The sequence below is a fragment of the Panthera onca genome, chromosome C2 (assembly GCF_046562875.1).
Source record: "Panthera onca isolate mPanOnc1 chromosome C2, mPanOnc1 haplotype 2, whole genome shotgun sequence".
NCBI classification, from domain to species: Eukaryota; Metazoa; Chordata; class Mammalia; order Carnivora; family Felidae; genus Panthera; species Panthera onca.
In genome coordinates, this window is record NC_138347.1 from 61,041,182 (window position 1) to 61,066,131 (window position 24,950).

Genomic DNA, 24,950 nt, shown 5'->3' on the forward strand with positions numbered 1-24,950 from the left:
AGTATTCTGTGTTTCAATGTGTTGCCTAACTTAATTTATGCCAATATTCCATTTCACTATGAATAATGAAATAGTATGAGGAAAAGCCTCAGTTTAGTTTGCTTAGATGTGTTTGAGACAGGGATTATCATCCTTTTGAAAGGAATAAGCTAAAAGGCTCCACTCGGTTCTGGCTTGAAGCAACCGAGAGGTGATTCTTAAAAAGCAAAGGAGAAAATGAGGGAGCAGGGGAGGTTTAGCAGGATGCACATATCCTCTGATGTTGTGGGAGCATGAGAGAACACTCTCAGAGGCAAGTGAAGGTGCTGACTCTCTGGCAAGCAAATGCCCCACTTATAGGACCCCATAGCATCTTATGCATGTCTCAAAGCAATTAACCTTCTACTGTGTAATTAGCTGTTTACTTTTTTTTCTTTGATTATACAGTGATCTACTTGACAAAAATCGTTCCATTCATTTATGTTCAATAGTTGCTTAGTAAAATATTAACTGAATGAATGACTTAGCAAGTTACTTGACTAGTTAATACTACAATAGGGGAGGCTAGTTAGCAGTCCCCAAAGGGAGAGGTAAGGCTCTCACAGGTACTCCTCAATGGAGGGAAGTGTTGAGGCAGAAATGACGGCTGTTATGGATCTCTGACCTCTGTGCTGGATACAAATGCTTTCAGTAAGAATAAAATACACTTCAAGTTATGGAGCGCCTGGGTGGTTCAGTTGAGCGTCTGGCTTCGGCTCATGTCATGATCTCGAAGTCTGTGGCTTCAAGCCCCATGTTGGGCTCTGTGCTGACAGCTCAGAGCCTGAGGCCTGCTTCGGATTCTGTGTTTCCCTCTCTCTGCCCCTTCCTTGCTCACACCCTGTCTATCTCTCTCTCTCTCTCTCTGTCTGTCTCAAAAGTAAATAAACATTAAAAATATATATATTTGAACTTTAAAGTTCTATTAAGTTTTATAAGGTTTTTTTTTGTTTTTGTTTTTTTACCATAGCTTTCTTTTTTAAAAATTTCACAAATATTTGGGTACCTGGGTGGCTCAGTTGGTTAAGTGTCCGACTCTTGATGTCAGTTCAGGTCATGATCTCACAGTTTCATGGATTGAGCCCCATGTTGGGCTCTCTGCTGACAGCACAGACCCTGCTTAGGAGTTCTCTCTCTCCGTCTCTCTCTGACCATCCCCTGCTCATTCTCTCTCTCTCTCTCTCTTTCTCTCTCAAAATAAATAAATAAACTTAAAAAGTTTTTCACAAATATTTGAGCATCTACTACGTGGCAATTTACAACAGGCAGAGGAACTAAGTGCAACACGGGGTACAAATATAATCAGACCAACAAACCATGGCAAATATCTAAAAGTAAATTTAATAAGAGTCCCAGATAATGTGCTGTAGTACATCAGAGAATAAGTAACTACTGATAGCTGGTAGGATCAAGATAATTTTAGTAGAGGGGGCAGTATTTGAACTCAGTCTTAATTATAATAATTAATCTAAATCTATGAAAATAGAGCATTGTACACTTAATCTGGAAACCAAATGATGCACAGATACACATGAAAACATCTGTGAATGAATGACATAAACATCAAAGGTGTGCCCAAGTCAAAGTACCAATATATATGAAAATCTGGCTAGTAGTTGATGCATACATCTCTGTAATGGCAATCAATCTGATAAATAAAATAATTACAATGCCCCTTAGAAGAGTCATACATTGATGAATACATGCATTCATTCTTTCAATCTTATGTGAGGACCTATGTTCTATCAGGTTTTGAACTGTGCTGAGTACATTGGATATTGTGGTTAAGACCAAAGTAGATTCTGCCCAAGAAGTAGATTCAGATAATTAAATTAATAATTACAATATGATACATGCTATGTTAGGTGAACAACTGGATATTATGGGAAAACATACTGTAAGCTATTTATACTTTAACTCATTCCAGAAATATGGCAGCACTATATTGGGGCAAATATAAAGTGCTAGTGGTTTTTATTGACCTTGGATTTCTTCTGATTTGGTCTTGCTTATGTACAGAGTAGATTTCCATATGTGGGTCTTATACACACTGTTTGGTATTCAAAATCTTGTCTTTGAACTACCTACCTAATTATGGATACATCAAGTACAAATACATTTGTTTTCTTAATTTCTTTAAGACTAAATATGGCAGCATTTTTCCTACCTCAGTGTTTCTTTTTCCTGTTAAAGTATATCTTTTATTATAAATGACAGCAACCTCAAGAAGATGATGGTGACGATGTGTGAAACAGAAAAAAAAAATATGCTCTCCTTGCGAGATTGTATCTACAGGCCCAAGAAAAGTAACATCTTGTTTGGACTGGTAAATTGAACGAACAACACAGGAGTCAGAGGAAGCAATTATAGGCAATGCCAATTCTTATCATTTTAATAAGTGAAGGTTTCAGTTGGTCTTTTTTTGTGTGTGCTTCTTTAAATTCAAGCTATAGCCTATACCTTATAACAAATATTCCACACACACACCCCTGCCCCACACAAAAAGTGTCATCCACAAAGTGCAGCCTGCCTTAGAAACCAAAACTCTAGAATTATTAAAGCAGACAACATGTGGTCCTCCTTCATTTCAACCTTAGGGAGGAAGAAAACTGCCTTTTTTTTTCCTTTGCATGAAAAAATATACTTAACTAGAGCTGCCACAGGCTAAGGGACTAACAGGGTAAAACACTAAATGATCCAATACATAGGGCATTTATCTCACTGGATTTCATCTAGTTCAGCATCATGGCTTTGTAGTCTAAGCAGTAGATGAAAAGCTTCAATAAGCTGGGCAAATAATGTTTTATGTGAATAGCATAGAAAAAAAAATGAATAGAAACACAACACTTCACCACAGCACAGAATACAATTAAATATGATTATTAAAAAAAAAAAAAAAAGAAAAGAACAACAGCAGCCAACCCTCTGCCCCATCACTGAAAGAAATGTGATCAGTTCAAGTAGTCTTAAATATGGTGAAAATGTTCTTAGGACAAGCAGGATGAGAGAACAGAAAAGTCTCACTCTCATCTGCTGGACTCAGGGCAGTGTGCTGTGTAGCTACCATTTAACTGCTCCGTGTTTAAGTTTTCCCAACAATCCTATCAATTATGTATGCATGTTTGTGTTTTATAAGTTCATAATTTTTTAGATTAATTCGTGGAGCTCTGTTAAAGGATGAACAAATCATGCTGCAAGAATGAGAATGTGAATAAATGCCAATTCTTCCCCATATAGGAGATGGAATACCCTCAGTCCTAGGATAAGAAAATGAAACACAGGATCAGATGTGGACTAGTCCCTTCTCTTAAGGATCTCGAACTAATGAAATACATTGACGCTAATTGTCACAATAACAATTATTGAGCAATAGCTATGTGCAAGGCACGATTGCAATCATTTCACATACATTCTCTCATGTAATGATCACAACACAATATTACAGATAAGGAAACGGAGGCAAAGAGAAGTTAAGTAACTTGCTGAAGATCCACATGCTAGTAAAAAGTGGAGTTAGGAAACAAACCAGACATTCCAGAGCCCATACAATTTTAGAATATTCTGACCCAGAGTTGAAAGGGGTCTAACCAATACCTTGGGAACATTATTCAGCTTTTCTGGACTTTAGGTTCTTCATCTAGAACAGGGTTGGGCAAACATTTTCTATAAAGAACCAGATCATAAATATTTTAGGCTTTGTGGGTCAAGAGGCAAAAATCAGGAATGCTATATCATATTGGTACTTACATAACAAGTAAGAAAACAAATCACATTATATTTTTTAAATAAAATTATTTAATTTAAAAATAGTTAATTTAAAATTTTTAATTTCAAATAAAATTATTTAACATAAATCACACTTATTTTATTAACAAAATGTAAAATATAATAATAATTAAATATATTTTTTGTAATACAGGTCTATTAATGATAAGAATACAATTCTTTTCTAGAGGATAACATTTTGCTTAATTAGGGTCAAAGACAGTGTCCCTATTATGAAGTCAGTTGTAAATGTTCATTTGTGAAAACATTCTTACCTCATAGAGGCCACACAAGCTGGATTTGGCTCACCAGCCACAGTTTACCAATCCCTGGTCTAGAAAACAAAGTCAGAACCCTTCCAACTTTAAGATTTGATGATACTACCTTACTCTAAAAGCATAATAAGTATGATTTTCAGTGCCTTCAGTAAATCTAGATAAAATGTGAAATCTATAAACCTTATCTATACTCTATACATTCTAATAATTAAGTGAACAGAATGAATGCAACTATAGTGTCAAATATTTGTATTTGCCTTGCAGATTATTGTTGTCTTAATTTTCGTAGGACAATTTAGATTTTTACCATATTTCCACAGGCCCCTTTCAATGTCACTACAGAGGAATAAGCTTTCTGTTGAAAAGGCATTTGAGTGGTAAAAGAAAATGTGGCATTGAAAAAATCAGCTTAGCCTTACAGAGAAATAAGAAAAGATTAAATACAACATATAGATAGTTTCCCTACTGAAGGGAATCCCCATATGACTTAATTCTGTGTTTCTATGCTAATATTTGGTTTCTTAAACTAATAATCTAAAATGATACTTTATATAAATTGGTGCTGGATTTGCTAAGTGTGGTTGTTGTATTGTCTTATTATTATTATATTGTTGTTGGTATTGTTGTTATTACTATTATTACTGAAACTCCTATGGTTAGTCATATGAATTTCCCAAAAAGCTTCTAAACTCATTGTCAGCTTTAATAGGAAGTAATAAAAACAGATGGCTTCCAGCATACGCAGAATCTTTTCAACACACACCAAAAGAAGTAGAGATTTTGCCCTTACTTAGAGCAAAAATATCAAGAACTTACTGTCTCACATTCATTTATACTCAACTGCCTATTTTCAAAAAAACATTAAAAGGTCAATCTCAGATTTGAGGTCAAATATCACATGACTTGTCAATCATTGAAGGCATAATTGAGCACTTCTGTAATATTAAAAGTAATAAAATTAACAATTCTGGAAACTTGGAATAAGTTTCTGGTATCTGATTCCTGATTGAGTCAAAGATCTATTAAATGGTGCCATTATGCAAATTTTTTGATGGTCCTAAATAAGGTTGGCCCTGGCAAAATTCAATTTTATATTTACTCCAAATACTACATTTTATTTTTCCCAGGTAAAAATGAATCAACAAATCAATTAATGCTATTTTGTATATACTTCCTAATGATTCTTCCAAGGCAATAGTTTTTAATTTTACAGGGGCTTTTTATTTGAAACTATTAAAAACTCTCCCTCCTCCATAAACATACAAAAGATAAAGTTTTAAAGAATTACAAACATTCCCACCACTTAAAAATAAATTTTAACAAGAAGTAAAAGAATCTGCCTCCATACCTTCAATCTTTCTCAGTTACCACCCAAGATAACCAGTTTGGAGTACACTCTTCCCATATCTTTCAGGCAGTTGTATTTCACTCTGTACAAGGTAAGATGAGAATTACCCACACTAACCTACAACTTCCTATTTAAGCTTAAAACATGTAATGCATATGTCATCACAGCAGTATGTATGGATCTATTTTATGCTTTGTAATAGTTTGATATAGTCTAATATAACAATGTTTTAAGCCATTTATCTTTTTTTAAAATGTCTATTTATTTTGAGAGAGGGAGAGAGAGGGAAGCTGGGAAGGGGAAGAGAGAGAAAGAGAAAGAGAACCCCAAGCAGACTCCGTGATGTCAGTGCAGAGCCCCATGAGGGGCTCCATCTCACCAAGCGTGAGATCATGACCTGAGGTGAAATCAAGAGTCAGTCGCTTAACCGACTGAGCCACTCAGGCGCTCAAAGCCATTTATCTTTTTGATGGAAATCTAGTATGCTTTGAAATGTTTGCTATTATGAACAAAGCTGCAATGAAAATTGTTGTAATAGGAGCACCTGGGTGGGTCAGTCAGTTAAGTGTCTGACTTCAGCTCAGGTCATGATCTCATAGTTCGTGAGTTCAAGTCCTGGATCAGGCTGTGTGTTGACAGCTCAGAGCCTGGAGCCTGCTTCGGATGGATTCTGTGTCTCCCTCTCTCTCTGTTCCTTCCCTGCTCGTGCTCTCTCTCTCTCTCTCTCTCTCTTTCTCAAAAATAAATAAATAAATAAATAAATAAATAAATATTAAAATATTGTTGTAATGTATGTGCATGTATGGAACCACAAGTACCACAAGTGGATTACTGGATCTTAAGATATATTCCTTTGAGAAACTTGTTTTTGAGGGTAGATTCTTGAAACATTTAAAATACCAAGTAATTTTGTTAATTAAATAATGACCATTATTTAGTACCTAACATTCTAGGCAGTGTGGCATGACCTTTAAATGCATTAATACATTTCAACATATGGAGTTTATTATATATGGAAACTCTACTGACCAAATCCTGATCACACTTTGGAGTTGGACTGCACCTCTACAAGCAATGAGGGGTCAGTGAAAGTTTCTGAGTAGAAGAATGGCCCACTTTCCTCACTCAGAATAAATCATTTCCAGGAAGGAAAGAGACCCTAGTAGCTGGAGGAGACATTAAATAATATCTAGTGAGCTTGGGACTAGACAATAAAGAACAATCCTTGCAAAGAGCTAACATGAAAAAGGCTTAACATGGAGCCAACTTCTGTATCCAAACTAAGGCAAAATGGCAGCATTAGCAGGAGAAACACATCTCCCTTCAAGTATTATCTGTCAGACAGACGATGGCAACATGCTGGGAGCAATAGCAGATTAAGAACATGCTGAGCCATCCTGCCTATTATATCCAATGGCCTCCAGACAGCTACTATTAATTGAAGAAGGCAGGGAAAGGGAGAGCAAAAGGCCCTTTAAAAAATAAACACCGAGATTTCAGGCTTAAATGTATGCCTAGTTGGGGGCACCTAGTCGGTTAAGCGTCGGACTCTTAATTTTGGCTCAGGTCACCATCTGAGATCACGCTCCATGTTGGGCTCTGCACTGACAGCATGGAGCCTGCTTGGGATTCTCTGTCCCTCTTTTCCTCTCCCCCACTTCCTCTTTATCTCTCTCTCAAAATAAATAAACATTTAAAAAATATATGCCTAGTTGAGAGTTTCTGCTGTGGTTACTCACATACAGAAATTATCTAAAACAAATGGACCAGACCAACTAAGTGTCTAAGGAAACTATATTGACAAAAATATAAAAATAAGAAAAAAAGATGAGACAGAGCATAACAGGATGGTGCTGTTCACAGAGAATGGGAAGAGGAATCAAGATCTTTTACTACATTTAAGATGCCTGGTGGGACATCCAATGAAGACAGCAAGTGAATGGTTGCTTTTATAATAAGTCTGGAGCCCAGGTGACAGGTTAAGGTCAGACTTGAGATAAATATCTGTTATCATCAGCATATAAGTAGTACTTAGAGCTACTGGATTGGATGAGCTCATCTAGAGTATATTGTGGAGCAGAGAAGGGGGATCTAACACAAGAGACTGACAGATCAGTAAGGTAGGAGAAAAATCAGGAGAGTGTGAGGTCATAGAAGTCCAGGGTAGACATTATCTCTCTCCCTGCCTCTCCCCGACACACTAAAGGATTAAATCACATTTTGAAATGCTTCTGAGAGGTTGAATGAGAATAGGCCTCTATATATCAGGGTACAGACAATGTCCTGCAGCAAGGAATAATAAACAAATTAGTGAATTGTGTATGCTACATTATGATAAAAAGAAAATATTTGTTAAGAAGAATAAAAATGTTGCCTTTCTTGTCATCACTGGTAGCTAGATGTGAATCCTGAAAATAAATTTGGAGAGGTGAAATAACTTGCCCCAGCTCCAAAGCTACCAAGGGGCAGAAGTCAGGCTGTGATGCAGGTCTTCTAATTCCCAGAACAGGGCTGTTTTCTCTAAAAGGAAATGTGTGCTTATTAACATAAATATGTTTTCATTTTTCCAAAATGTTATTTTAAAGTAGAGACTAAAACCCATTCAACACCTGATGTGGTGATCTTGAAGAATTTTATTTCAGGAACCACATTCTCAAATATAATTTGCCTCAACATTAGAAGTACGAACAGAGCTATAATTTGCTTTTTTTTTTTTTTTTTTTTCAGATTGCCCTTTCCTGTTGTATCACATATTATTCATGTAACTGGCCAAGATATAGCAAACACTCAAAAACCATGTACTGAATGAATACAGTAATTTTCTTATGTCTCATATTTATATAGGTACATACACTATCTTAAGTATGTTAGAATTTAGATATATAGAGGCAAAATTTTTTAGATCTTCAAAAAGGAAATTTCTGAAAAATTAAATGAATGTACTATCATAGGGGGAAAAAGGCAATTCTGAGAAGAGTAGAGAAAAAGCAACTGTATCAGAAATCTAAATATAATAGACCACACTTTCTTTTCCTGTGGGGGGAAAAAAGTACATACGAATAGAATATCTCTAAAACTAAATCAGGAAAGATTACGGCCACAGAATCACATTGTCATCTATAGTTTTATTTATTTTATAATTTTTTTTAATGTTTATTTTTGAGAGAGACAGAGTACAAGCTGGGTAGGGGCAGAGGGAGACAGAGTCACAGAATACAAAGCAGACTCCAGGCTCTAAGCTATCAGCACAGAGCCCAACGCGGGGCTCGAACCCAGGAACCACAGGATCATGACCTGAGCCAAAGTCGGATGCTTAAGTGACTGAGCCACCCAGGCGCCCCTCAGCTATACTTTTAAACTATGTAGTTAAAAAATGAAAAAAGTGTTTCCGCTCCACATCTATTATACTGACTAATGTAATAGAAATACCTGTTGTCAAGGCTGTGGAGCAACTGGAACTCTTATCCATTTCTGATGGGAATACAAAATGATACAGCCACTCAGCAAAACAGTTCAGCAATGTCTTATAAAATGAAATATACATATGTCATGTGACCTAACAATCTGGCTCCTAGGTATTTACTCTAGAGACTGAAAACTTACATCTGCACAAAATCCTATACACAAATGATTACAGCAGTTCTATGGTAATTACCCTCAAGTGAAAAAAAGAAAAAAACAACCAACTAAATGTTTTTCAGTGGTTAAATGGATAAACAGTCTGGTACAACCATACAAAGGAATATTACTTAGCAATGAAAAGAAACAAACCATTAATACATACAACAACATAGATGAATCGTAAATGCATTATGCTGAGTGAAAGAAGCCAGCCTCAAAAGGTTACATACTATTTGGCTCTATTTATGTGAATAACAGTTCTCAGGAGGACAAAACTATAGTGATAAATGAGAGATCAGTGGTTGTAGGAGTTGTACGGGAAAGGGATAAAGAGATAGCATAAAGAAGTTCTTTGGGTGAGGGAACTGCTCTGTATCCTGATAGCGGTGGCAGCTGTAACAAAAATATATATATGTATTAAAGTTCATTGAATTTTAAACCAAGAAATTTATAAAAGTTAGTAAAAATGTTCAGCATTTTCAGAAGGAAAAAAGAGAAAGCAACTGGCTTACATACTGAATTATTGGAAAATATGGAGTATTTCTAAAAATACGGACTCATACAAAATCATGGCTTCTCCTACCAAGAAAATAATTTGGTAAGAGATAGTATTGTTGGTGAAAAAGTAGCTGTCAGCTCTGCCTCTACCATCAGTTAATGAAAATGAGAACTCTAGTACAGCTACGGCACTTAATAATAACCCTCTTTAAGATTTGGTCTCTATAGTTTATGACAGTCATTACTGCTTATGAATCAAGGATAATACCAGCACTTGAATATCGTAAATACGACAGGCCTCAATAGCAAAGTAAAGATTATTACTTAAACTAATAAGTTATTATATTTCATAGAGCCCTCGTGAATCTGTGAATAGACTACTCAGTTCAGTTGCGCCTCTGCACCCTGTAACTATAATCCATTTGCAGTGAGAAACCTTAAGTTTTAAAATGTACGTTCCTTTATTTATTTATTTATTTATTTATTTATTTATTTATATTCTTTTTATGTTATTTAGTGGTAAAATATATGTAACATAAAAGTTACCATTTTAACCATTTTTAGGTCTACAGTTTACTGGCATTAAGTACATACACACAGTTGTGCAGACATCAGCACCATCCTTCCCCAGAATGTCTTAATCTCTCAAAATGAAACTCTGTAACCATTAAACAATAACTCCCACTCTTCCCTCCTTTCAGCCCCTGGTAACCTCTATTCTACTTTCTTTCTCTATGAATTTGACTGTTCTAGATACCTTGTATCAATAGAATCATACAGTATTTGTCTTTTCATGTCTGGCTTATTTCACTGAATATAATGTCTTCAAGGTTCATCCATGTTGTAGCATGTGTCACAATTTCATTCATTTTTAAAGCTAAATAATATTCCATTGTGTTCATATGCCACGTTTTGTTAATCCATTCACCTGTTGATGGCCATTTGAGTTGTTTCCGCCTTCTATCAAATGCACATCCCTTTGACATTATTGTCAGCCACCATTCCCTCCCCACCCCCACATAAATGAGACGCAAGGCATATTCTGATACTCTTCAGCAACGCAATACATTTCATTTACAATAGTCAAGTTTAAAGAGAAATTTTAAAATTTGGTCACCTATACATAGTTTCTAACTGATAACTATGGAAATAGCAATTTTATGTTTCTCAAATATTTGTTCAAGTTTGGTCATTAGCTTAAAAATGCGTGTGACATACTTGTCTGTGAGACGCATAGAGCTGTATTATGCATGTTAAAGTTTTATTATTGTCTGGTTAGGAAGGTAGTCATTATCTAGAAAAATGGTTTTCTAGTGTGAAGCAGCAGGTTAAACCAAACACGAATTGAAAATTCTGAGATGAAATAAGAGTTTGGCTCCTTTAAGGTATAACTTGCAGCTAAACTCCACTTCCGACAAATTAAAACAGAATATCTGGGGGATGCCTGGGTCAGTTGGTTAAGTGACCAACTCTTGATTTCGGCTCAGGTCAAGATCTCACAGTTCATGCTCTCTCTTGCTCTTTTAAAACAAACAAACAAAAAAACAAAAACAAAACAAAACAGAATACCTGGGGTGGGGCCAGTGCATTGTTTTTGTTTGTTTTATTTTTTTGGAGTTTTTCTCTTTCTTTTTCTTTCTTTCTTTCTTTCTTTTCTTCCTTCCTTCCATTCTTTTTTTTCTTTTTTACTTTTTAGGTGATTTTAATATGTAGCCAGAATTAGGAAATTCTGAGCTAAAGGAAGAAATCCTGAGTTAAAGAGTGTAAGAGTAATCAAGTGAAAGCAACTGTAAAAAGCAATTGGGGCCTGGTACATCAAAATGAAAAGAAGAGAAATTCAGAATTCTAAGTGGCAGAAGAATCACTTAAACAAGGAGAAATTAAATAGTCTTTTAGTTAAAACAGAAGAATAGAAGAGTTGTCAATTATAAGAATAATTAACATCTATATTCTAAAGAGCTCCAGAACCTAAACTAGAATGTAAGCCATGAAAATGGTCTGAGAAAGTCCTAAGCTGAAAATAAGATAAATAGGTAAATATTTAGAGGAACAAATTTTTTGGGTTTTGGAAATATCAACTTTCTTGATTGTATATAGTTTTTGTTCCATTTAAATGTTTGTACTAACTGAACTTTATAGGTGTAACATGAAATAATTTCTCATCTAAGTAAACATTTACTTTATACACAAAAGCATAGTTTGAATATATCCATTGACCTACCTTACTTCTTTGGGCCTCTCACACATGAAGTGACAAGAGTCCTATTTGCGCTGTACTAACCCATCACCAGGAGCTAGAAAATGTAACATCTCTGTCACAACCCTCTTCCCCCAATCACTCCACCAGAACTGAAGGGATGCTTGAACATTAAAAATGACCAGAACATGGTACCACAATAGCAGTCTATAAAAAATTGTCAGAAACATTATCATGTCACTCAAACTTGAGGTGAAGTCTCTTTACTATAAAGGATAACAATATTAAAATTAACACTGATCAAAAGCAAAGAAACAAAATGGCAAATAAGGAAGAATATCCCAATAACACTTTTCCTTTTATTCCCTCTCTCTCTCCCCACCCCCCCCCCCCCCTTCTCTCTGGACATTTTAGAAAATGAAAAAAAAAAATGGAAAAGAAGTGAATAATGACCTCTCAGAAATAAGCCCTAATATTTTATGTTTTGTGTCTTGCTTTTTTTCTACCTAATATGAGCATTATTTGTCTCATTAAAATCTCCTCATAAACATTACTTGTTTTTCCAATCACACCTCTATTACACACCTTAATCACATACACACACATCTTTCTAGCTACAGTCACTGTTCTCACCAGCCTATTGGGGCACTGGTAGGAGTCACATAATAGACAAGAATTCACATTCTTGTGTAAATCCTCTCAACTGAAGGCATAGGGAGGAGCTTTCCATGATCAGCTGCTTATTGATTTCTTCAGCTCCCTGGAGTTAAGAGCAACAAACATAATTGCAAGCATATTCTAGAGATTTCCTCACACCTGTAAGTGGTTTACTCTGAGTCAGCACTCTCAAAATGGAAGGAGAAGACAGCTGGCTGGCTGGAAGTGCCAAGATGACCCAGCCCACCCGGGGTAGGACCCATGAGGGACCAGGGAAGATTTGTGCAGATATAAACAGCTGGAGTGTCAAAATACATTTCATTTGTTCATGCTTCCGAATCTCCTAACCAATCACCTTCTTCCATTCATCCACCCTCTCTCATTTTTATTTGGGAGGAAGGATTCTCTCTGTCTCTTTTTCCCTCCCTTCATTCCTCTTTCCTTCTTTCTCCAATTCTCTTCCTCTCTCCTTCCTTTTTCGTAAAGCCTTTATCGTAATTGGCTATAGCATGAAGTAAAGTATGCCTGTTTATCATTAGTTGTGGTTATCATATTACAACTTCCCTGTGTTTTAAATTTAGCTCATGGTGCCTCTGTCCTGTATCCTTAAACATCAGTCATTGTCAGGACTACTCTGATGGGATGTAGAACATACTGACTCTGTGAAATATAGTACCTCAGACTGCACAGTCCTCTCTTGCCTGGTTCCAATTCAGATATTCTGCCCAATTCAGAGGCTCAAGGGGGCCTTTGGTGCCTGTCTTTAACCTAAGGTTTCTGGATCTGACCCTCTGAATACTTAAAACTCCTGTGAATTTTCTGTTGGGAATATAGTCCTGAAACCTTATCTTGCAGAGGTGTTTTTCTTTTCCTTCTTCTTCTTTTTTTTTGTCTCCCTCAGTGAGTTAAAGAAGCCTGAAAGTCTAGTGAGATTTCCATCAGAAAGGGAAGAAAAAGACAGACCCAGCAAGGAGTTGAGAAGTGAGCAGAAAAGTTAATTGACCTGGGCCTGAGGAGGGTTAGTGAGAGCCCTTGAAAAGGATTGTGAGGCAAAGGCAACAGGAACATTGGGGCAGCTATTGTGGGAGATGTATTGTGGATAAGAGATGCCCAAAAAACCAAAACAACCCCAAAAATGTTTAGAAATAACCTCTCAGAAATAAGCCCTAATATTTTATATGTTTTGTGTCTTGCTTTTTTTCTACCTAATATGAGCATTATTTGTCTATTAAAATCTTCCAATAAACATTATTTGTTTTTCCAATCACACTCTGAGTCTTTAGACTCAGATTACTTTGAACAACTTTTGCTTGTTCAATTATTAATTCTTTGTATATGATTCATGTATGAACCTGCATCATGAAAGAGTTCAGCTTTACACACACACACACACACACACACACACACACACACACACATACACACACACACATCATACTTATTAACAAGAACCAGTACCATCATGAAGCTCAGGAAATATTTGTTGAGTAAATGAAACACTCTATTTAGAGTATGTACTTTACTCTGTCTTATGGAGGTTGAGGCACTACAATGAAGTTGAAAGTTCTGTATGGTGATTATTTTTCTCGGGCTGCTTTTCCAAGGAACAAAAGGAAGTAATTTAAAAAATAATTTTACATATTCATTTTCAGACATACTTTCATAAAATTCATTATAACTAATGAAACAATAAAAAATGGTTAAAGAAAAAATTACTAATCTTCCATCAGTCCTTTGTGATTCTCAACCATGTAAGATGACCATTGTGAAGAATATGGTCATAGAAAATGCACAACATTTATTCATAAATGTTCATTACCCTGAAAATTTGCTCTTTTCATCTAATAAATATGGTCATCCTCCCAGGTCAATAGCAATAGATAGAATTCATTCTTTATCTATATCTATATCTATATCTATATCTATATCTATGTCTATGTCTATATATCTATATCTTATATCTTATATTTATATATTTATTGTATATATTATAAAATATATATTTTATATAATATATATGCATATACATCTATATATTTATTTTCAAGAGACAGAGCACAGATAGTGGGGAGGGGGGTGCGGGGGAGGGGCAGAGAGAGAAGTAAACACAGAATCCTAAGCAGGCTCTAGGCTCTGAGCTGTCAGCATAGAGCCCGACATGGGGCTCGAATCCACAAACCATGAGGTCTTGACCTAAGCCAAAGTCAAACGCTTAACCAACTGAGCCACCCAGGCATCCCAAATTCATTCTTTTTCTAATGGCTCTATAATCTTCAATAACATCTGTCCATATATGGTATATATATGGTCAAATTAATAAATTTAATATCCTTTTTAAAAACAAATTTTATTAAATTTTACTAAATTTTTACACAGGATACTCAACACTGAACACCTATTTGGTACCAGTTTTACATACTGAGAAAACTAGTAAATTACTCATGGTTCTTTACCTCAAGAAATTCACTGTCTAATATGAGATAAAACAGTTAATTTTTTTTTTAATTTAAGAGGAACTGCTCAGAGAATTTATAGTAGAGAATGCTTTTAAAATAAATCTTTAAAAGGAGTAACATATTACTGGCAATTCATTGCTAGTCATTGCTTCAAATGTAGGAACAGTGCTTAGGAGCTACAGAGTAGCTCCCTATATGGCAACTCAAAAAACAAACTAATTTTCTAAACAGTAAGAACTCAGATAAAGCACCTTACTCCCGAGACCTCAAAGTGATTTATAATTCTACTAATACTTTTACTGTAATAGTAATACATGATATTTATGAGCTATCTTTATTCCATAGAACTCTAAATACTTCATATGTATATTTGACTTGTTTGTATAATGTCTGCAAGTTTGAGAAAAGTGTGCCCTACAGATAAGGAAAATGATCTTAAGACAAAACTATTTGACAATGCCTGAATCAAGTCTCCAGATAATCAGCCTCATGCTCTTTCCTTTCCATTACATTTGCTGCCTCCCTCGTGGTAACTGAAATGATAATGTGGATATTATGATGTAATCAAACAGAAAGTCTCATGAAGCATGAGAGAGTCAGTACTTATTAAAAAACAAGGGTTTTTCATGCAAACTATTTCTCTGTCTACTTAAAGGGCTTATTAATAAAGCTTCACTGACAAGTTTTCTAGGTGAGATGAGTCTGTTAACTTATGGAGCAGCCAGTCTAGTGGGCCCCTCCCACTAACCAATGCTGCAAGAAGATAAGACAGATAAAGCCCTAAATGTGTAACCCAAATTCACAGCTGTTCCTACCAGCCCTAGTCCAGAGAACAGAACTCTGATAGTAATAACAGTGGCAATGGCAACAATGTTAGACATATATTGATTATTGACTATTTAATAAAGTCCTACAATATTCAAGTAAGTTAAGCAAAGAACAGTTCAGTAAAATTGTAGCAAATTTCATATGGTCAAGTTTAGTGCAAAATTGCAAACAAGTAAATGTCAAAAATCTTAATCTTCGAATACTCAGTAACTGTCAACATGAGCAAACTTCTTTTACTATATCTTTGAGGACATTTTATCATAGGAGGTTTATAAGTCAGAGAATCTGATACTACCCAGAACACTGAGTTCATTCTACATTCAATTTTCATGACCTCCTGAAAGAATGTCAGTTTAGCACGGCCTCTTCCCTTTTCCAGATGACAAAGAATGGTGCTTTCACATTGTCATTTGGGATACATGATGGGGTGCATTTAGAGCCAATGTACTGCACCTGATGTGTAAAACTCTTTATTGTTCTAGAGAAACTTGTGCCTAATTCCCTGACAATTAACTGTTTCAAAGAGTCACAAGTCTCCCAATTGCTTGTCACCAGTCTCGAAGAGATTAGATAAGCTTCCTCCCTGTTACAAAAGCTTTTCTTCATTCAAAATTCTTTTGAGAACAAAACATTAAACCAGAATTGGATTTTTTTTAATGTTTATTTATTTTTGAGAGAGAGAGAGAGAGAGAGAGAGAGAGAGAGAGAAGTAGGGAGGAGAAAAGAGAGAGGGGGACAGAGGATCCCAAGCAGGCTCTGCATGGACAGCTTGGGCACTGACAGCAGTGAGCCAATGTGGGGCTTGAATTCACTCATGAACTGTGAGATCATAACGTGAGCCGAAATCAGACACTCAACTGAGTCACACAGGCACCCCCAGAATTGGATTTTTAACAAAATACTATAAGATTGTTGAAAACACTTCTTCTTTCTCCTGACAAGACTCAGCAGTTCAAAAGATATATTAATGTACTTTGATTTAGGGCTACTAGCAACATATTGCAAAGTGCAAGGATGAACCAAAGAACAAAGTCCCTTCTGCAAAGTAGAAAAGATGGTTTTCAGAGTTATTTTGAAGACGTGAAGGGACCCTTTCACACAGAAAGACTTGGAAGTCAAACTCAAGAAACAGAGAGGACAAAGTAACAGCTGTAGAACAGCTTGTAGAACAAGGCATCACTTTTAATTACCATGAACTTATGTGTGTTGCTGCCATTCTACAGTGACAACGGGTTTTCAAATAATTGTTCAAGTATGTTGATAATGGAAAATGACCTTCTCAGAAATGAGAAGCACTGCTAAAGTTGACACATAGAAGGAAATTCAGTATCATGTCTGAGTGGGAGCTACCATTAGCTAGTGTTTCAAATCTCTTCCTCTTCTTTCCCTTTTTTCCCTCCCTCTTTCTGTCTCTGTCTCTCCTACTTTTACCAAGAAGTTCACTTCTAATGTAGTTCCCAGTGGTCATTAGAAAACAATCTAACAATTCATAAGTATGTTTGGATTTTCAGTTTTGTGCTTTTTTTAGAAGCAGTAACAATGAATTCTTTCATTGACCTATATCTCTGATCAGGCTTATAAGGCTTCAAATAAGTTAATCTTGAGAAGGAAAATGTAAAACTTCTTCCTTCTTATTGGCCTCATAAACACAATAATTTACTTCTTTTTCTTTTCAAAGGTGTGTTCAAGTATGGTATAGCTTAGCAGTATCATTGTCTATGATGTGATTGGGATCTTGCACACAGATGCACAGTGAGTCGAGATAATGTGGGGATGAAAGACTAATGTCATAGATTTGACCTATCTTCCCAGCTCCTCATTTCTCAAAGAAGGAAACATATGCAGGGTATTGCTTTTATTTCTAGACAAGGTGATACAACTTAATTATAAAAGCACCCTTCTGACACACTCTCTTCCTTCTTGGGAAGTTTATGAGAGCATTCATTACAATTCTACTTTGTCAGATAAAGAGCTGAGGTGTGAAGACCACAGAAGACTAAACAGCATCCAGAAAAACAGACTTGAAGGTTGGTGGAACAATGGAAAGAATACCTGGGATCAGACAGATCTGTGTTTGAATTCTAGTGAGGTTTTTACTAAGATATGTGGGCAATTTCATCTCACTGAAACTAGGTTTCCTAAATTTTAAACTAAGGATTGTAACATTGATCTTGAGGTACTTGAGGGAATTAAATGTGAAAAGATTTAAGCAGAGAGGGCACCTGCTAAATGTAACTTTCTTTCCTTCCTAACTCTTTTCAAAGTTTGAACTATTAGAGAACTAATGACCTATGTGACCACATGAGCTAAGGCGATAACAAAATGCAATAGATAAAAACACCAAGCAGGAGATAGTACAGAGTTTGAATCAGTTAGGCCTGGCATCAGTACAAACTCACTTACTGGCTTTGCAATCTTGGATGTTACTTAATGTTTCTGGAGCTCAGTATTCTCATTATAAAATGGAAATGATTCCTACTTTGCAGGGTGGTTGCTGAGTGTGGTAGCAAGGATTAAAGACAACTTTTATAAAGCATCTGGTACATTAAGTAAACAGATTGTGAGTAATACATATTGTTCAGATTTTTATTAATTAAAGCTTGTCTATAGACTCATCTCCTGTACTTAATATTCCTTTTTCTACCCAAGACCTTGAAAGGGTGATTGTAGGGGTGCTGATCACTGATTAGCTGGTTTAGCTGTGTTAATCTAGCTCCTAAGAATTAGGGTTACAGTTCCAGCCTTGCCATTAACTATTTAACTGTATGTCTTAGATAGGACTTCTAGGCCTGAATTTTGTTCATCTCTAAATGAGGAGGCTGGAACAAATAATTCCTAAGGTTCCTTGTTGCTATAATATTTTATGATTATAGTGTCTTTTTATTGAGTTATAGCAGATAAATCCTCATATCTTTAGAGCTTAACCTACTTCTCTATGGTTTAATTTTCACATTCCCTCTACTGTATTTATTTTCTCCCTCCCTTCCTTTCCTTTCTTCCTTCTTTCCTTTCTTTCTTTTCTTTTCTTTTCTTTTCTTTTCTTTTCTTTTCTTTTCTTTCTTCCCTTCCCTTTTTCTTCAAAAGGGGATAATTTCTATCTATATTAGTTTTCAAGCAAACCAATAACTCCATCTTGACTTAGTGGTATTCCATGATATTAATGCATCACACTTTAATATAATCTGGATTCGGGGGCACGTGCATGGCTCAGTAGGTTAAGTGTCTGACTTTAGCTAAGGTCATGATCTCGCGGTTTGCAGGTTCGAGCTGCGTGTTCGACTCTGTGCTGACAGCTGACAGCTCAGAGCCTAGAGTCTGCTTCAGATTCTGTGTCTCCCTCTCTCTCTGCACCTCCCCCACTCATTCTCTGTCTCTTTCTCTCTCTCTCTCAAAAATAAATAAACATTAAAATAAAATAAAATAAAATAAAATAAAATAAAATAAAATAATGTCGATTGTGTTTAATCCAGAATTCAGTAATATTATAGGTAGCAATAATGAGGATAATGATGATACATTTCAAGCCTTTCTATGCCTCCAGGCGCCTGGTCATTGCACATAATAAAATATACCAAAATTAAAAATAAGATTAAGGTTTAACAGATAAAAATACATCCTAGGAGTAAAACACATTTTTGGTACTCATTCTGACATTACGCAATAAGCACTTAAAAATAAACAAAAATAAGAGATTCATTAACCAACAACAGAATCTTAACAATTATTAACTAGAAAAGAAATAAAATTAACTTGACCTTATCTTAGAAGGTTGTCAGAAATCAACTTTGGTTATGTAGATGGGAAATATGTTGTGAACTATTAGACCTTAGTTTCAGAAATCCAAACCCTCCTCAAACTCAGAAGTGAACCTTCAGTTAAGATTCGAAATAAATGTATAGATTCTATGAGCTTGTGCATAGTATTTACTTTTGAATTATTTTCATCTTAGTCTATTCAATTAGAATATACATTATATATTATATTTACTTATTTATTTTATATGTACATCTATTAATGTGTTTTTCCAGCGTATTCAAAATAAAGTCCAAATTCCTCACCCTGGCTACTCCTCTGACTTCACTTCCAATTACTCTCCTCCTTTGTCTACTTTCCTCTAGCCACTCTGGAATTCCTTTATTTCCTTGAATACACAAAGTTTGTCTTTGCCTGAAGGCATTGTCCATGATGTTTCTGTCTGGAGCTTTCTCTTCCTTCCACGTTTCTACCCCCACTCCAAATTCTTCACCTGCCTGATTCTTCCTGTGCTTCAACTATCAACTTAAATGACACTTTCTATGAGAATTCTTACCTAAGCACTCAATGGATAGTATAGCAGATTTTCTCCATGCGTTATAATCTTACATACTTATTTCCTCTTTTCATGAACTAAAACTTGTAATTTTGTAATTATTTGTTTACTTATTTAATGTCTGATTCCTTTAGGAGACTATAAATTCCATGAGAGCCTAAGGGATCACTTCTATATTCCCAGGATTAAGCATGGTTGGATAATGAATTAGTGATTCTATTGTGGTAGATTGTATAGAGTTTAGAAATGTTAATTAAATATGGACTCTATTCCCAAAGAATTTGTTTTCTAGTAAAAGGATAAAGCATACACATAAGTGTTGTTGTTAAAAAATATAGAAAGTAATTCGTGTCTCAAAAAAAAGTGTAGGTAAATGCTACATTAGTTTCTTAGGCTATTGTGAAAAATTACCAAAAACCTGTTGCCTTAACAGAAATATATTCTTTCACAATTTTGAATGCTAGAAATCCAAAACCAAATTGTCAGCAGAGCCACTACAGTGTTAAGTCAGTTTGGTAAGCAGGGGAGAGTGGATTATTTCTGGCTACATCAAGGAGGGAAGGTTTCATGGAATTAACAGTATTTAAAATAGACCCGGAAGGATGGGTTAGATTTGCACATGGAAAAACAGAATAATGGCCATTCCAGATGGCAAGAACAATATTAATAAAGGAGGGGGGAGGGGATAGTGAGGAAATTTGGCTCGAGTGTGTGGTATATTAAACCACAAGATTAAGTCAGAAATGAGGTTAGAATTAGATTTTAGATGGTCATGAATACTGGTTAGAAATTGTTTGGTAATTAATCTAGAATTACTAAAGTTTTGTATGAACAGAGGTGACATAATCTTAGAACTCCTGCTTCAGGAAACCTAATGAGGTGGCAGTGTTTAGGATGAGCTGGTCTCCCTTCCCCCATCTCTCTTAATTAGAAGATAGATCATTGCAGGCAAGAGAAGATGAAAGCCTAAGGCAGAGGTACCAAGGAAGGAGAATTAACAAGAGTTGGCCACTTATTGGACACCTGGAGGATGGTGGAAAGTAAGAATGATATATTTTGAGTCAAGATGACCTGGGTAGTTGAGATGAAAAAAATTAGCATAGTCAAAAAGAGGATGATTTTTAAATAGAAGGATAAATTCAATTTTGATATACTGACTCTGAGGTTTACATAAGGACATTGGAAATATAGGACTGGAATTTGGGAGAAATATCAGGACTAGAGATATAAATGTGTGAGTTATCAGTAGTGAAATGACTGAAGTCATGCAACCCTGGAAAGTGTCAAATTATGGGAAGAGTATGAATGTGGGGTTTGACAGATATATTCACATTCTATCCTTTATATTACCTGCTGTATGACCTGGGACAAATTGTTTAATCCCTCCACTTTCTCAAATACACAGAGGGGGGGAAATAATATTATCCTTTAGTTAGGATTATAGGATTTAAGTATCTAAAAGGACCTATCTTTTTAAGATATGCTTTCATATTTTGGTGGCATGATTCCCAGTAAGAAATATATTTATTTTGCAATCCATTATCTTAAAAATTTGTAATATACTTTTTATCAATTTTTCCCTGTGACACTATTTCATTAAAAGCATATTGACTGTGATCTTTCAATTGATTCCATGACATATGAATGAGTTGCAAACCATGCTTTGGAAAACACTGGTTCCAACCAGTATCCTATATTCAGATCTCACCATTACTATTCACTGTTCCCTCAACTTGTATTTTTGTTACTTCCTCTACTTGTGCTACTTGTTAATATCCTGTAATTTCTTGATAGTCCAGAAGAAATGATAACTATTTACTTACTCCACTGCACCCACATAACATTCTGTCTTTAAGAAAGACATATCTAGGGGCGCCTGGGTGGCTTGGTCGGTTAAGCGTCTGACTTCGGCTCAGGTCATGATCTCGTGGTCCGTGAGTTCGAGCCCCGTGTCGGGCTCTGTGCTGACAGCTCAGAGCCTGGAGCCTGTTTCAGATTCTGTGTCTCCCTCTCTCTCTGACCCTCCCCCGTTCATGCTCTGTCTCTCTCTGTCTCAAAAATAAATAAACGTTAAAAAAAATTAAAAAAAAAAAAAAGAAGAAGAAAGACATATCTATTGTCCAAACAGATTATGAACTCCTTGATGATAGGAACTATATGTTATTTACCTCAGTAAGACGATTTGTTCATAAGGGGCACAGAATAAATTTTAATTTATTATTATAGAGAAAAGAGAGAACCGGTGTGAGGAGAGAACCTTGTTGGACACTTATATCCAAGGCCCTTCCCTGGCATCCTCATGAATGCTTCAATTCTTCCTTCCCTCTATGCCAAAGCTTCCATTGAATTTTTTAAGGCAGAACACCATCTCCTCATTTGGGGCACAAAGACATAAGCCACCGATATTTGTATATAGAAACTTGAGCTTCTTCACAGTGGGGATGGAAAGGTTTGGAAGGTATAAAATAAATCTGAGGAAGAAAGTAAGATATATCCAGGACTTAGCTGTGGGTAAAATAATAGAAAAGTTCCTACACTGGTCTCTTTGGATTGCTAAATGACAGAATCCAATAAAGGCAACCTGAAATAAATTACTAAGGCAAGTAATTCATTTTAAATTATTAAAGTTTATTTCATTTTTTTTCAGACCCTGAAAAACTTTTCTCTGACAGAAATGACCCCTGGCAACAGTGACATTCTGACACCATGTGTGATGCACTCACTTGGGAAGTCTGAATTCCATGTCACAATGGCTCTGTTCAGATTACTGGTTTTATCATGCCTATAAGCACAATTAAACTACTGAAGTTTCCAATGGTCTTCTGTCCACTTAGTAAATCATCATAAAGAATATTAAGTCAACCAAATAAATTTGCTTCCATGTGACTCATTGTACAACCGGAGGCATGATATCAAAATGTATAAAAAAATGAAAAAAAAACTTTTGTTAACAATGAATGTTTTCAGAATACCCTTATATATTAATTTTGGGCTAGTCAGTGGAGGGGACTAACAGTTCAATGGGTCTCATAAAATGAGCCTAAGGCAATTTGTTCCCTAGAAACACTGTTCAGGCCCTGAGTACAGAGGAAAGATCAAAACCCCAGAGTCTAAATTTGGGTTGACTCTCAGGCCTAGATGTCTAAAGGGTGATCTGCACTGCTGGTCATTATGGTTTGGGTAATTTACATGCCCTACCCTGGGCCTCAGTTTATTTATTTCAAAATGAGGTTATTGGACTTCTACTTCCAGACTTTCTACCTGTAATGTTTGATGAAGCTCTACCTTAAAATCCCTTTCACCTCAATTATTAATCTTAAAAAAACGTGAAATGTGTTTACAAAGTTCTTTGATGTCCTTAAACGTTATTCAACATGATAACAGTACAATTCATTAAGCCTAAATTTTATCATTTTAGTTTTGCCTCAGAGGCCACGTTTTATGAAAGCCTTAATTTGCATCACCAGCAGCTGATTTAATAAAAATGAAGGGACCCCCTTTTGGAAATAAATTAAAATCGGTGGGGGAGGGCAAAGAACTTTATGCAAAGAAAACACCAAAACAAACAAACAAACAAACACACTCAGGAAGCTAAATTTAAAAGGGGTCAACAGGTTCTGAGTTCTAAAGAATGTTGTGGTCTTATTAGTGCTGAGAAACTGGTCCTGGCTTTTTATGCACTGAGAGTTGAAGTTTCTAATCACAACTTAGACCAACGGGTGAAGAGTCCATCCTGGAGTCAGGTAGATTTATCTTTGGAGACAACTCCAGTGTATGGAATGTGAGACACAACTTAAATGGAAAACTTCTGGAAACCATTTCACAGAAAAAGGATATAGTATGAACGCCCTCCTCATCCTGGTGATGAGAGAGAAGTGTAAAATCAATGAGGAGAAAGATTGAGAGACTGATACCTGATGCAATATGAGGAACAGCTCGTTTGCCTTTGACAAATTCCTTTAAAATTGCCTTCCTGTCAAAAACTTTCTTCAACCCCTCTCCACAATAAATGCCCTCTGAAAGAATGAATCCTGAAGTTCTGACTATTAATAAATTTTGTAATTGTATTAATAACAGTAGCTATTTCTTGATTACTATTATTATGCCAAGCACTGGAGATTACAAAAATGAATAAGAAACAGACCCTACTTTTGGAGACCTTCCTGTCTATGAGTTTGAACTGTTGTAGTTATGACAAAAACATGATAAGCATCATTTATCACTCATACTAGCCAAGCACTGTGCTCAGTGGGCAACATGCATAAGCTGTCTGTCCAGGCTCCCTTTCCATTCATCAGATACTCTGACTGTGAGATGATCTTGCTCTGTTCATGCATCATCTCTCTCCTCCCACCAAAAAAAATGGACGTAGCAGAAATTCAGACCATAGGTAGAGATATTTCAACAACTTCCGGACTATCTATAGTCAACACACGAGAACTATAGCCAATAGTGAAAGGGTGCAATGAACCAAAGTAAAAATGGAAGAAACCGAATCACCTTTAGTGCACTCTGTTGGACAGACATGGTGGCACTCTGAAAACCACAATGCAGTGTACCCTGCATCCAGCATTCCAACAATGACTCAAGGAGATGAATGTTATTGAAGTGTTTTGAGACTCTAAGGAAAGATCTTGCAATACATTAAACTGCAAAACTTAGGAAGACATCATAACCTTCTGGATTTCATTACCAAAACGTACATTTTCATCTAAAATTAAAAAAAAAAAAAAGATTGACTTTTCTCCTAGTATTTCACAACCTTTGAGTGCAGCATTAAAATGCTTTTCTTTTATCCCCCACCAACTATAAGCTTCTGTTTTCTTACCCTGGGCGTCTGAATCTTTTATATGCTCGGGTTCTATTCACTGCCTGTTATTCAGACATTGAAATCCCAAGTGTTAATTGTTCTTCCAAGTACATTGACAAAACAGCAGCTAAATAAGGGTAGACCAGACTGTGGTAGACTCTGACA

General features: G+C 35.8%; 1 protein-coding gene across 41 annotated transcripts in view; it reads right to left on the minus strand.

Annotated features, from left to right (window-relative positions):
• The window catches only part of ZBTB20 (zinc finger and BTB domain containing 20), a 785,665-nt gene that overhangs the window by 457,263 nt on the left and 303,452 nt on the right, over positions 1-24,950 (minus strand). The window lies entirely within an intron of this gene.